Raw genomic sequence first — 14,203 nt, 5'->3', positions numbered from 1 at the left:
TTTTATATCATACATGACATATCAGTGGCATGTTATGACCTTCAGCACCACTTCTTTTGGAAATGGTCTCTGCTGCTCTGTTGAGAGCATGCTCATGATTTCCATCTAATTTCACTTGTTTCTCTTTCTCAGTCTTACTGGCTTCTCCCTCCTCCTCAGCTTTTAAAATCAGTCTATCTCTTCAACTTTCCCCAGAAGAACTCATCTGTGCCTTCCACATGATCACAAGTCTCAAGTTTAAGATTATGGATGGTCTGTTTTCATACTAGGTTGTAAATGTCATGAGGACAATGCTAATCTATTTGTTTACATCTGTATTTCCAATGCCTGCTTTTATGCCCTCTGCACAACAGTAATGCAGTAAATACTGAGAAGTATTAATGAAAATAATTTAAAAATAATGAAAACAAATAAATGCCAATTTACACAGATACATATAAAATATCTCTGACTCAGAGCTCCTAAATCCTACCAAAAACAAGAGAAATTGGTAATTTTAAAAAGAGATTTCATCACACATTTGTTTAAATAAAGAACATACTATGAGGATTAAGGCACACAGAAAATGACTGATCCAAAATAAAAGATATATATAAAGTTATGACCAACCTAGATAGCATATTAAAAAGCAGAGACATTACTTTGACAACAAAGGTCTGTCTAGTCAAGGCTATGGTTTTTCCAGTGGTCATGTATGGATGTGAGAGTTGGACTGTGAAGAAAGCTGAGCACCGAAAAATTGATGCTTTTGAACTGTGGTGTTGGAGAAGACTCTGGAGAGTCCCTTGGACTGCACGGAGATCCAACCAGTCCATCCTAAAGGAGATCAGTCCTGGGTGTTCATTGGAAGGACTGATGCTGAAGCTGAAACTCCAATACTTTGGCCACCTCATGCGAAGAGTTGACTCATTGGAAAAGACCCTGATGCTGGCAGGGATTGGGGGCAGGAGAAGGGGATGACAGAGGATGAGATGGCTGGATGGCATCACCGACTCAATGGACATGAGTTTGAGCAAACTCTGGGAGTTGGTGATGGACAGGGAGGCCTGGCGTGCTGCGATTCATGGGGTCTCAGAGAGTCAGACACGACTGAGCGACTGAACTGAAGGGTTGTTGGAGGTTACTTACATGTGTTTAATCTTTGCTTGCACTTATTCAGAATTGTAAAGAAAAAAAAAGCATTCTAAATCTTACCTTTATCAATAAAATTAAATGCTAGAGGTGCCCTTAATAAAATAAAAGATATAATCTTATCCTAAGAAATAAATATATATTTAAATACATAATTATAAAACTTTTAGCTGTTTCTGAGAATACTTCTACATGCTTGAATATGAAGAGGTCACAACAGAACTGAAGAACATTAAGAAAAGAAGTTAAAGAAATCCATCATTGGTCTTCAAGCCTGTAATCAGCACATCATTACAAGCCAAATGAGCATAATTTGTCATTTTGAAAATTCTCAGGTTGAGAATTGGGTCATTTCAAATGCCAATTTTCACAGGGCAAACAGGTCATACAGTCCACCTGTCTGTATATTTCTCCCAAATAACTTTCAAAGCAGTTGACTCTCTGTAAACTATCACTCATTACTAAAGGGACCTCCTGACACTTCCCTTCACTCAGTTTCCATTTGTATGTCACTTTTTCTTTTAAATCTAAGGAGACAGTTATTTGTAAACAACTTTTTAGAGCATAGTTTAACAGTTTCTAATAATTTTGTAAATATGCATGACTTTTGACTTAACATGGTCAGGAATAAGACATCCAGCTCACCAGAACTCTCATTTATAACAATATTAGTACTAATAAATAATTTTATGGAACTTTACATGTGCTGAGATTTTTCAACTCATTCATTCCTTAAAGCAGCCCCATCATTTAGGTATTATATTTATACATATTTTATAGATAAGCAAACTAAGGCCCCAACAAGTTGTTGATAAATAAATCACCAGAGCCACACCTTTGGTAAAGGGTAGAGCTAGAACTTGATCTTAGTCAGTCTTGATCTAGAGTCTGGTCTCCTAACCTCCTGTACTAGACTGTCTCAAGACACACACACACAAATACACAAACACACACACACACACACACACACACACACACACACACACACTGAATTCAGACAGCGGAAGAAAATCATGACGTTTTATAATCTTAAGTGGGAATGTGGACTTATTCCTGCTCCCGTGTGTTAATATTAATAGTAAATTCTTATCAATTAACAGAATGATGAACAAACAGTATTCAAGGTTTAATTTGGAGAAGGAAATGGCAACCCACTCCAGTGTTTTTGCCTGGAGAGTTCCATGGATGGAGGAGCCTGGCAGGCTGCAGTCCATGGGGTTGACAGAGTGTCAGACACTACTAAGTGATTAACACTCACTCACTCAAGGTTTAATTATAAGAGCAATTTTTAAAAAATTTACCCTAAGCCTCATTTCAAACCCGTTTAGTGAATAAATTTCTTCTCTTGTCCCTGGATAAAACCTTGGGGGTTGGAGATGGCAGGGTAGATAAGAGAGGCAAACTGTCTTGTCATTTGATTGGTAGTACCTGAAGATTAGTTTCTGGAAGTGGGAGACATTTCATTTGTTCGCAGCACACTATTTGGAGATATCTCCTCGGTTTCAGTAAATTTTCAGCACATTCAGTAAATTTTCCAACTCTTGCTTGTTCACATCTTAATACCAAGGAATCCAAGGATCTCTTTCCACCTTCTGTCTGGTGAATTTTCATTCCTCAATAGGATAGAGTCTATATCAATCCTTCTCTTCTTCAGTGCAACTCTTCTAGATGATCCAAACCTGGTCAGTATTAACACATAAACACGTTCTTCTCTTGCATAATTCTGGAAATTGAGAATGACTGCATTATAGCAGCAACTTCGTTCCATCACCAAAATAAGCAACTTGCCCATCTCTTTTCCTATAGACTAGTTAGGAACTAAGTAGATGCTATTTTGATGGTGTTCTCCTGACTGCAGACAATTCATCTCTAAGTGTTTCCATAAAAGACTGACAAAGAAGACATCAACACATACACTGCTTTGACAACAGTAAATTCCCAGGACATTTTCCAAAGAAATTTACTTTGGAAATACACTTGCACCACAACATTGAACGATTCATCACTTTTATATTATCCTAGTGGGTGAAGAATCAAGAGTAATTGAAAAGTAAACAGTTGTAAAATAACTGTTTTGAAATGTGAATCATACCTAATTTTGATTTAGGACACCTCTTAAATCTTAAGGCTTCAAACAAATCTGAAAATTTTAACCTCCAATTACTAATCCTTGACACTAGCAGTTCCACAAATTTTAAGTCTTATCTAGAAGTAAAGGAGTTTTATATTTTCAACCATTATTAACTTCAAAGCCAGTTCTTAAGACATGACCCATTTTTATTCTTCTTATTTTTATCACATATTTAAAACTCCTTTTAAAAATATTTGCTACTCCAATAGGGGACAGTTGAAAAAAATTTTAAGAACTGAGTGATTTTAATAGCCTTGATAAGATTCAGAAGACACAGTCTGATTACTTCCTGTGAAATTAAAGACAAACCCTAAGCCTGCTGAACTTTAATATCTCATTTATACAATAAAGGAGTGACACTAGATAAATGCTAATATTTTATTGGATCCAACACTGTATAATCTAAAATGTACATGTATTCTGCTGAATTCTTGGGACCCCTGGAGGTTTCATGTAAGTTTCTGGGCGGACTTCCAAGACACCTGCCCCACTTTAATCAGTCTTCTTTTTTATACTTTGTATACCATGGGACACTACATAAAATTGCACTTGACAAGAAGGTTGTGTAGTTTGAAGGTTGCTGTTTGTTTTTTGTTTTCTTGAAAACTACTGCTCAAGGGACATTGACTGTATCAAGTTCTTTATATGTGGTTTTCCAAGTGGAGAAAACCATACACTGTTAGATGAAATCTTTCATCTGTCCTCATGTGTCTCTTGAGATCCACAGGACCCTCATGGTATGAGGTCATCAGTTCTGTCCTCTCCTGCAAGTCACTGGCTTTATTAACTGTTCCCTTTGGCTAAGTACATAAATGTGGGTACTGCCTCATGATGGAAAATCCAAAGTCTTTAGGAAATTACTTATCAGATACTTGTCTTAATCCAGAGTTTTGCTTGATTTTTAATGGAGTATCTCTAATCAGAAATATAGCTTGCTTACTTTTTAAAATAAGAGCTTCTTTTGGAGAGAAACATAATTAAATGAGAGTACTGGGTTGCCTTTCTTATAAACTACAGGGAGTTATAGAAAATTTTTAACTTACATAAATTATGAAATATCCCATTTTATATTTTAATATATATTTTAAAAGAACTTTAATAGGTAGTAATTATACCTTTATACCATCATTAAACATGAAAAACAATGTCCTCCAAATTTTGTTCTGATTTCTATAGACTACTGAAGTTTGATAAAACCCACAACTATATACTGTCAATTAACAACTATACTAACCAATATTTGAAGAGATATTTCCTGCATGTTTTGCTTTTTAAAAAATTATTATAAGTTCAGAGTTCACTTCCCAGTCCCTTATTGTAACTGAACTGTGTAAAGTTATAGTCGCTTCATTTTAACCCTGTAAAGCACTTAAAAATAGTTATGTAATTGAATATATAACATTTTTGCAAAAGCATTTATTATTAATAATGGTGAAAATTACATGGATTACACATATGTAAAGTTATGATTAAGTTGTCTATAAATAAATTTTTATAAAGTTTAAAGTCTAACAGGTCAGAAATATTATTTATCTGACCTTGCTGACATGGTCCCTCCTATGGATTGCAAGTCTCATGACAATTTGATGCTCTGTCTCACTAAGGTGTTCATTCACCAGAGAGTCGGATTTAATGAATACCCAAGACACAATAATTACATGAACTCATATGGTGTATTCTCAAGGAAGCAATAAAGCATTAATAACTAGAACCACTTGTGGCATTACCTTGTATTTGCTTGATTTATGCCATGTATTAGTAATACATATTACTAATATATATATATATTATTTAGTAATACTAAATAATTTATTTAGTAATAAATAAAAATAATTTATTTAACCCTTTATTTAACATGACATCATTTTTAAAATGAGACAGTAAATGGTGTATCCTTTTGTTGTTCAGTTGCTGTTGTGTCCGACTCTTTGCTGTTCCATAGACTGCAGCACGTCAGGCTTCCCTGTCCTTATACATTTTCCATATTTTAGTGATAGTAACATCTAATTTTTAAACTATTATTTAACTTAATAAGTCATACACATTTGTATATACACATTGTCTTGAGAATGTTATGCTGCTAAATTCTGAAAATATATTGGGATAAACTATAATACAATGACTACTGTACATTTGAGACAATAGAAATAGTTGAATTTCCAGGAAAGACTTTGCAATCAGAGGAGTCTAATCATATTATTATTTATGTTCATAATTATCACAGTTAAGAATCTCTTAAATTGTCATTTGTTCTTTAAAAATTACATTTAAATGGCACTGTGTCTATATAAGGCTGCCACATATCTCTCTAAAGAGACAATATGTCTTGCTAGGATTAGCTGTTTCTGGGCAATTCTGCAGAAAAGATATATAAATAAGAAATAGGCAATTCTGTGATGCATGAAAAGCAAGTAATAACTCTACTACTTGAGTTAATTAACATGATTTACCCTGTGAAAGGACATTGATAATAAGACTACATTTAACAATCAGGAGCACATTTATTTTCTAATATTAATTGTTTTAAAAATGTAGTAACCTTAATTTCCATTTACTACTTCTTATAATTTATTGATTATGTAATGAAAAATTACCTGAATCAGTTACTAAGCCACTGAAATTGAGATTAAAAATAAGCACTGAAATTTCCCAAAGAAAACTTACTTTCCATAATTCATAATCAATTCCAAAAAGTCAGTATTGTTATTTGCCCACTCACTGAATTCTCCCTTTTGAGCCTTTAAAATACACTGTAAGTCAACTATATTTCAATACAATTTTTTTCAATTTATATAAACATAAGATTTATATATTCCAAGTTTAAGAAATCTATTAGAAGAAAAAAGCAGGGTAATTGCAGACCTAAAATAAATCCTATACTTCCTGCTGGGACGTGTCATGGCTAGAACTCCTACTGATGTTATAGTATGGTTCAAATAGTATTATATAGTATTAGTTCAAATATCACGAATATAAAAGAAAGGAAGTAGATGATTTTCAACTTATAAAAATATTGGTGTTTTAAAGCATCCAGAAACATGTTTTACCTTTTGCAGTAAGTCAAATGAGAGTTTAAAAAGTTAAAAAAAACCCTCATTTTTAAAGAAAATGCAAAAAGAAAAAAAAAGTTACTCTACGTTTTATATTTTTAGCGTTGCAGCTTGAGTTTCTGCAGAATTTTGGATTTTCCTTTTTACATTTTATTAAAGTTAAATAGACATGGAGAAAAAAACACATGCATTGTAAAGCTTGTTGTTGTTTAGTTGCTAAGTCACATCTGGCTCTTTTGGGACCCCATGGATTGTAGCCTGCCAGGTTCCTTTGCGCATGGGATATTCCAGGCAAGAATACTGGAGTGGGTTGCCATTTACTTCTCCAGGGGATCTTCCTGAACCAAGGATCAAACCCACGTCTCCTGCATTAGCACGTGGGTTCTTTACCACTGACTGAGCCATCGAATCCCAATGTAAAGCTACCTTTCTTTGAATTTTCACAAATGAAAATAGTAACTAGAGCCTAGATCAAACAGACAATGGCATTTGTGCCCAGAAACACCCTTGTATTTTCTGGAAGTCACTACCATTTCAAACCAGCAAGACCACCATGAGCTTGCTTTCTAAAATAAAATACTAGTTTTGGTTGTATTTTCACTGCATATTGCTGTAGTATGCTATGCACTTTTATTTTGTCTCATTCTCTTTCTCCATGTGATATATGGAAAATTCACCTATATTATTCATGTGACTCTAAATCTTTTTATCTCATTGCTGTGATTATTTTGTGACTAGACTACAGTGTGTTTGTTTGTTTGTTTTTCCATTTTAATGCTAATTTGTGACAACAGAGTTTCCAATTTGGAGCTAATCTGAACAGTGTTGTTATGAACATATCTTTTCCATTCTGTAGTCAATATACACAAAAATAGAAAAATTGGAGAATAGTACAATGCAAGTAAAATTTCAGAAGATAAGGCCAAACAACTTTCCAAAGTGACTGCATGGCAAACTTTTAAGGAGAAAAGAAAGTGATAAACATTGACAATTATATACTCATAAGGAATTAGTGAATATAAAGGAAAAGGTAATTTTTCTATAAGGAGAAATATTCTAGAAGGAAGACAGCTATTTTATGAGTCAAAAAGATATGCCTGAAATTGAGTATAAGGAGAAAATTAGTCAAGGTTGTTGAGTAAATATCTTTATAGAAAATGACTCATGAGCAAATGGCTCAGATGTAAAGCTGCTTGCAATGAAGAGACCTGAGTTCGATCCCTGAGTCAGGAAGATTCCCTGGGAGAAGGGAATGGCTATTCATCCCAGTATTCTTTCCTGGAGAATTCCATGGACAGAGGAGCCTGGCAGGCTATAGTACATGGGGTTGCAGAGTCACTCATGACTGAGCGACTAACACCCACATAAGCAAGTGACACGTAAGTTTAAAGACCCTCCAATATGAGTCTTTGTGACCTCCCATCTGTTCTTAAAAGTAAAAGCATAGATCAAAACCACATCTAGGCATGTTAGATGAGTGTAATTTTCAGACAGACACTTTTACTGATTTATATGCATAAATCTAAAACCCAAACCATAATGGTGAATATCGGCATGCATGAACATGCTAAGTGTTAAACTTCGCCACTGTAGATAAAGCCATCATTTTAACTCGCTCCATGGTACTATTGCATTACTGGAAAATGCTTCATCCTTTTACATATGCATATTACTATCCTCCTACTGAGAATATGGTGTCACTTGTCCACATTGACTAAATTAGTGCTGACTCCTTTATCACCTCTGAAAAATACATTCATAAGTGTAATCTATTTACAGTTATCCCTCTTGCTCCAAATCATAAGCTCCTTTTATAGAAATAGGCTACAGAAGTGCTAAAATGATAGTATCTGCTGAAGTTTCCCAAATAATACATTTTTTTTCCTCTTCCTAGAAACAGTCTAGGCTTCTCAATATTGATGCATTTTATTAGAAGTACCTGAGAACAAGGAACAATTTCTTTAAATATCAAGACTCTTAAGTTATTTACTAGAATGAAAAAATAAAAGGCAAGAAATTGGGACATGGCATAAGGACACGGTTATTTGAATGTTAACTCTTCCCAATACATAATCACCCAAAATTTATGTTGATGTAGAACTCTCGGTTATTTATTCTCAACAATGGGTGTATATTAGAATCACCTGGAAGTTCTAAAAAATACATTCATGCCCAGGTCTGCATCCAGGACAGACTAAATCTCAATCTTAAGGAGGAGCCCATACAGCAGTTTTTTAAACATTCTTTCTGTGATTCTTAGAGGCAGCCCATTTTGAGAACCATGATGACATCACCCATTCAAGTGCCAAGAGTTATCCTACAGTAAAACAGAGAATATTCATGACTCTTTCAACTTAGTAAAGAGTGACTTTCTTTGTTTGCCTTCTCTTTCTTTTTTTTTTTCTTCACAAATCCCAACTTTAAAGAATCCCTTTAACATATGAAGTCATTAGCATTTTCCATATATCACAGAAACTGATTTCCATGTTTTATTCTTTTCTCCTTAATGTTAAATTACCTCTCTTAAAATTATTTTAAATACAACTGAAAAAATTGTCCAAATATATAGCAAAATCCCTCCAGAGCACCAAAAAAAAAAAAAAAAAAAAACAACTGGACCACCTTCTCCTTATAATATTTTATGGGTATATAAGTATTAGTGAATATCTTTCTCCTTCCTCATAATTTAATATCTTATCTAATTAATACTCTGGTAAATTCCTATTATGATTATGAACTTTAAAACGTAGTGATCAACATTCAATTTTATACCTCTATTAAACTGCTGCATCATTAACATGAAAATGTGAGATTATAGAGTTGGTGGGATATACTAACATTTTTATTTACTCTTTTGCTACTTTTCTAATTTAGTCTCCTTACCTTAAACTGGACTCTGACATCTAGGCCATCTTGGTTAGTAAAGCATTAGATACAATCAATTAAGAATGACATGGCCTAGAATAAGGATGTTCAGATCATCTACATTTGATTCATATGAAATTCTCAAAACAGAATCCTCCAGATCCCACGGTCTGAAGTTTTAAAATTTTGCTTACACCCTTCGCATAAAAGTTGCTGCACGGTGAAGACAGACCTGTATGCTTCTTTCTCTCACTGACAATAACAGCAGTGTCTCCATTATTGACAGTTAGGTGGGAGGCAGCATGGCATTGGGATGGAGAGACTGCTTCTGAAGTTAAACCACAAACATTTTCATCCTGGTTTCATAATTTATCAGTTGTATGATGCAGGCAAATTATTTAACTTTGGTATCCCTCCAACTGGAAGTTATAAGTTGATGCCTGTCCCATAAGTTTGGAGTACAGGTGACATAAAATAATTTTTATGAAATAATTGCACCATGCCTAAGATACAGTAACTTCTCAAGAATTGTTACCTATTATTCCTATTATTAGCATCAAATATACCATGGAAATATGAACAGTTGATGCTGGCAAGATGAGCTGTCATCTATATTGCACTATTTGATATAAATATTATAAAAGTACTTTTAAAATCTTGATTTTAAAGATTATAAAAATGTATCTAATTCATCTAGATAATTTCACAGAAGAGCAAATGTTCTGTAAAATACTTTGAGTAAGTGACTAAAGTGATTTGGACAAGGATACATACATCTTAATAGGAAGAATACTGCCCAGCCTGTCAAGTTGTCAAGTGCCAATCTCTATCAGAATCATAACTAAAGTATATTTTTACAAAGATATTGGCTTTCCAGTACATTAGGAGTATGATAGCAATTGTGTGTGAAGTAATATTCTAAATTGAACAGCTAAAATAAAATTGGGTTGGTGAAGATTGCTAATATAAATTTTATCAAAGCCAATCCAACTAGAGCAAAGAACTAATGGATATTTTAAAACAGACACACGACAAAATTTATAGATGTTATTTGGGATCATGAAACACATTAATGACTGGTATAATGGCAATGAATATTGAAGTTAAAGCTACTGTCTCTACAATCCAAGACCAGAGAAAAACTATAGGGATTATTGTTATCTGAAAATATGTATTCTGGCTTATGATGAAAATAGCTATCACACTAAATCTTAATCAAACACTAAAACATTTTTAAACCATCCAAAGACTTCACGTTAAAGATATTTGTTTCTTATATTTGTTGAGATGTGTCAAAGTACAAACTAACAGGTATTTTCTATTGCAGTTGGGAACTTCAAGTTATCATAAAGTTACTAAATAATGCTCTAAAAGAATCAACATGGGAAGGTATACATCAACACCAGTTAAGATATGAATGTACAATAAAATTCATTAGTATTAATGCTGAGTTATCATTTCCTTAATAAATGCTACCTTCATTTACTCATTCATTCAAAAAGACTTCTAAGTATATACTTTGTATCAGTAGCTACTCTAGGTGTTGGAATACAGTTACAAAGATTAATAAAATGAAAAAAATATTCCCTGTAATCACAGTGATAACCTCTAATAGGATAGGGAGAGAGCAGACTGATACCTTAAAACAATATACAGTCTTTCTTATGGTGATAAATATTATGCAAAAACATTTTGTAAGGAGATATGAAACACCAAAAGACTGAGAGGATTTTCATTGAGGAGATAACATTTCAATAAAAATCAGAGAGATAGATGTAGAAGCCAAGTTGTGACAATTTCTGGAGAAAAATATTCCAGTAGAAATCTTAGCACGTGCAAAGGCCCTAATGTAGACATGAATTGAACTGATGAACAGTTGTCCTAAAAGTGTGTGTGGCTGTTGCACTCATCAGCAAACTCATAAGTGTGTAGTTTTTAAATTATTTTATTTTTACTCATTGCAATGCACAATGCAATAAGGTTTGAGAAGGTTTAGAGGATAACGTTAGTTATCATCAATTAAATATTTCAGCATCAATTGCCTATTTCACTTGTCCTACTAAAAAATCTTATGAGAATAGAAAGTTTTCTTTTTCCAGGATGGACTTTTACTTGCACAAAATGCTCACACTATGTGCTACAAGTGGGTAAGTCTGTGAAGTGATATATTCAACTGCTGCCTATTTACAGAACAGCCTATATACCGTGTCCTACATTAAAGAAAAATACAGTATGAAATTAGAAATCAGATCAGAAGAATTTTCCTTCTATCAGCACATTCCCTATTACATTGAAATTCAACACTAGGGAATATCTAAGAAAAGCATGCAAAACTGAGTTTGCATCTTTATAAAATGTAACTCAGTGGTTTTTTTTCCCTAATGTAGAAATGTACAGTTTATTGGTGAATTGGGTTTGAGGTTGTAGCCTGTTTTTAACAAAAATGAAGCTGAAGTACCCATGAACAGAGGACATGTAAAAGAAAAATGCTGCTTTCACATTCTTGATATGACTGCATAACACAACATTCTTTTAAAACAAATATATGCATATACTCACATTCTAAGAAAGATAGCATTAATAGCTTTATAATAAGAGAATGTTCCTAAATTATCCACAGCATTGCTACAGTTTTAGACCTGAAATATGTATGAATTTCTTCATGTCACCTTTTTCCTCCTTCCTAGAATAGCAGCTTCCTATTTTCAGTTTTTGATACTGCTTTGAAGTGTTTTATCTCAAGCCACAATAAATACATTAATCTTTTGTGAGGCAAGGGAAGAATTAGTGAATAAAAGAATGGGCAACACCAAAAAGATTTTCAATACAGCAAGAAATTCATTGATATTTGTTAAATAAGTTAATTGTATGCATTTACAGTCAAAGGGAGGCAAATCGACTTTACTTCCCTTTGTATGATTTCAGCCCACAAACTTCTTTGAAACCTTAACTGTGGCAAGAGTGACTCTGTGTATCTTCGAGGTCTCGGTCTTAAGAGATGCACAGTTTCTGTCATCACCCATGGAATAGTCCTTGTTAGAACCTAACAAAGAAACCCAAGTAGTGATGAAAGTGTTAGTCGTTCAGTTGTGTCTGACTCTTTGCGACCCCATGGACTGGAGCTGGCCAGGTTCCTCTGTCCATGGGATTTTCCAGGCAAGAATACTGAAATGGGTTGCCATTCCCTTCTCCAGGGGATCTTTCTGACCCAAGGACCAAACCCAGGTCTCCTGCATTGCAGGTGAATTCTTTACTGTCTGAGCCATCAGGAAAGCCCTTTATCTAGTGATTAAGTAGTGATGAGGGGAAGACAATGTGGAGAGTAAAACAAATACCCATCCAAAGTTCCAGCTAACATCTCAGCAGTGGCTGAGTCTTCAACAGCCAAGAATTTAAATATGGCCATTTTGGACCTTGCAGGAATTTCAATGTTACTCTTGACAATGAAAAGAATTCCCAATAAACCAACAGAATTATAAGGAATAATAATTTGCTTTTCTTATTAACTCTAAAGTTGGGTCTTATTTTTACATGAATAGATCACTCAAACAGCAAATGAATGGTCCCTCTTTAGCAGATATTTTCTGCTTCCAAGGCATAGGTCTGACACTGAAGTTTACACCAGAGTTGCTTCCTTGGTAACTCAACTGGTAAAGAATCCACCCCCAATGTAGGAGACCCTGGTTTGATTCCTGGGTTGGGAAGATCCCCTGGAAAAGGGATATGCTACCCACTCCAGTATTTTTGGCCTTCACTGGTGGCTCAGCTGATAAAGAATCCACCCCCAATGCGGGAGACCTGGGTTTGATTCCTGTGTTGGGAAGATCCCCTGGAGAAGGGAAAGGCTACCCACTCCAGTATTCTGACCTGGAGAATTCCATGGACCATACAGTCCATGGGTCACAAAGAGTCAGACACAACTGAGCGACATTCACTAGTATGTAATACTCAACATTTGCACAAGCAAAACTGACTATAAAGCATGACATAGGCCTCATGAAAATGATACGCATAATAACAAGAGTTATTTATTTCTATAGTGAAGTAAATTCACTTTCTGGTTTTAATAAAATAGTCCATATATAACATCATAAACTGAAACCATAAGGATGACTTTTTGACAAATGTTATGCATAAAAGAAGACCACAAGTGTCAGGATTCATTAAAGTTAGTATCCATAGCATGTTGGGAGAATGTCATTTTTGATCTGATCGAGATTTCTCACTAGTATTTCCATATCATATATTATTATATATATTTTTTTAAGGTAAAGGGGTTCATGAAGGGAGGAAAACAGAAATTTACATGACAAATTAAGTCTATTTTAGATATATGTAATTTTCTACTGCTTTCAAATTAGTCTTAGAAATCGATCAAGCAAACTATCAGGAAACATTAACTTCACAGTGCAATCAGCAACTGTGGTTAGCACAATTTCCAAGTAACCATGTAAAAATATCAACTCAAGATGTTAATGATTGTTTCAAGCTAAGACACAAAAACTCTAAGTGTACTGAAGAAAAAGACATGACAAGCCTTTCATGGAACTAGTCATAAGAATTTAGAGGAAGCTCAGAAAAGCATTTACCATGGTGCAAGTTAGCCCTTCAAGACTGAGTAATGCTCAAATACTGTGGTCTCTTACCTATGAATCTGCACTCACCAATTCTAAGACTACTAGTAAATATTTATCAGGTACACATTACCATGCTGTAAATTTTCACTCAGTTTTATGCAAATATCGGATCCTGATCCTCAGTCAAAATGCCTGGTCTCTTTGTCTGAGCTCTAAGCATAAGATAACTATTTCATAGGTAGTGACAATAGTTAACATTTTTGAAAGAAAATTTAAAATATTAGAAATATGTGATTTGAAACAATATGAGATAGCATCCATCACCAACTCAATGGACATGAATTTGAGCAAACTCCATTAGATAGTGAAGGACAGGGAAGCCTGATACGCTGTAGTTCATGGGCTCACAAAGAGTTGGACATGACTTAGTGACTGAACAACAACAAGTG

The 14,203-nt window shown here is 34.1% G+C and overlaps 1 protein-coding gene across 2 annotated transcripts in view; it reads right to left on the bottom strand.

Moving 5' to 3' along the window:
* Window positions 1–14,203, bottom strand: part of NCAM2 (neural cell adhesion molecule 2) — a 545,993-nt gene that overhangs the window by 344,654 nt on the left and 187,136 nt on the right. The gene's annotated exons all lie outside the window — the stretch shown is intronic.

The sequence above is a fragment of the Muntiacus reevesi genome, chromosome 21 (assembly GCF_963930625.1).
Source record: "Muntiacus reevesi chromosome 21, mMunRee1.1, whole genome shotgun sequence".
Lineage (NCBI taxonomy): Eukaryota > Metazoa > Chordata > Mammalia > Artiodactyla > Cervidae > Muntiacus > Muntiacus reevesi.
The sequence above is the reverse complement of the archived record's forward strand: the minus strand, read 5'-3'. Positions and strand labels throughout refer to the sequence as shown.